The sequence below is a fragment of the Phalaenopsis equestris genome, unplaced genomic scaffold (genome assembly GCF_001263595.1).
Source record: "Phalaenopsis equestris unplaced genomic scaffold, ASM126359v1 Scaffold209690, whole genome shotgun sequence".
In the NCBI taxonomy this organism is placed as follows: Eukaryota; Viridiplantae; Streptophyta; class Magnoliopsida; order Asparagales; family Orchidaceae; genus Phalaenopsis; species Phalaenopsis equestris.
In genome coordinates this window covers 246,498-248,264 of record NW_018228841.1, presented here as the reverse complement: position 1 = coordinate 248,264, position 1,767 = coordinate 246,498, and positions in this window count along the sequence as shown.

Genomic DNA, 1,767 nt, shown 5'->3' with positions numbered 1-1,767 from the left:
ATGAACAAGAAAAGGAAGTTCACTGATAATGAAACTGTTGCACTTAGCGAAGAGTGTAGTGCAATTATTCAAAAAAAGCTTCCTAAAAAATTAAAAGATCTAGGTAGTTTCACTATACCGTGTGCTATTGGTGAAAAATTTTATGGAAGAGCTTTATGTGATTTGGGATCCAACATTAATCTTATGCATCTATCAATCTTCAAAAGATTTGGATTAGGAGAAGTCTCACCTACTTTTGTAACTCTTAAGTTAGTGGATCGTTCAGTTACATATCCTAAGGGAGTTATAGAAGATGTCTTAGTAAAAGTTGATGAATTTATATTTCCTGTGGATTTCGTTGTTTTAGATTTAGAGAAAGATAAAGAAATGCCTATCATTTTAGGGAGACCATTTTTAGCTACTAGTAAAGCTATGATAGATGTTCAAAAGGGTGTGACTATGAGAGTTAACGATCAGGAAGTGACTTTTAACATTATAAAATCTATGAAATACCCTGCTGTTGAAAGAGATAATGATGAACATCTATTGAATGAGCATTTTAAAGAACATTTTTAAGAGAAAGAACAATTTGAAGATAGTGATGAAGTTATTTTGGATGAAATAGAAAATGAAGAATTAGATTATGTTCAGGGAAGATTTGAGATGCTGGATATTACAGAAAATGCTGATAAGAATCTAGTTCCGTCAATTATAAAACCACCTGAACTTGAGTTGAAAATATTTCCTAACCACTTGAAGTATGTGTTTCTGGGAGACTCATCTACACTACCTATTATTATATCTTCAGAATTAAATGATTTGCAAGAGCAAAGAATGTTGGATACATTAAAAAGATATAAGAAAGCTTTTGGTTGGACCTTACCTTATATTAAGGAAATTAGTCCTTCGATCTGTATGTACAGAATTATATTAGATGAACAATATAAACCAAGAGTTGATCCACAAAGGAGATTAAACTCAATAATGAAAGAATTAGTTAACAAGGAAATTCTGAAATGGTTAAGCACTGAAATTATATATCTTATTTCAGATAGTGCTTGGGTAAGTCCAATTCATTGTGTTCCTAAGAAAGGAGGAGAGACTGTTGAAACAAAAGAGAATAATGAATTAATACCTATCAGACAAGTTACTGGGTGGCATATTTGCATGATTATAGAAAATTAAACACTGCCACTAGGAAAGATCACTTCCCTTTACCATTTTTAGACCAAATAGTAGATGGACTTGCGGGGCACAAATATTTTTGTTTTTCAGATGGATATACCGGTTACCATCAATTCCTATTGCTCCTGAGGATCAAGAAAAGACAACATTTACTAGTCCTTTTAGAACTTTTGCTTTTTGAAGAATCCCTTTTGGATTATGTAATGTGCCTGCAATATTCCAGAGATGTATGATGTCTATATTTAGTAAGTTGATTGATGATGGATTGGAAGTTTTTATGGATGATTTCTATGTATTTGGAACATCATTTGACGCATGCTTAAATTATCTTGAAAAAGTTTTAGAGTTATGTTAGAAAACTAATTTAGTTCTAAATTTGGAGAAATGTCAATTTATGGTTGCAGGAGGAATTGTGTTAGGGCATAACATTTCGGAAGATGGTATGGAAGCAGACCCTACAAAAATTCAAGTTATATCTAAATTAACACCTCCTACTAATGTAAGAGAGGTTAGGAGTTTTCTTGGACATGTTGGTTTTTACAGGCGTTTTATTAAAGATTTTTCAAAAATTACTAAACCTCTATGCCAACTTTTAGAAAAGGA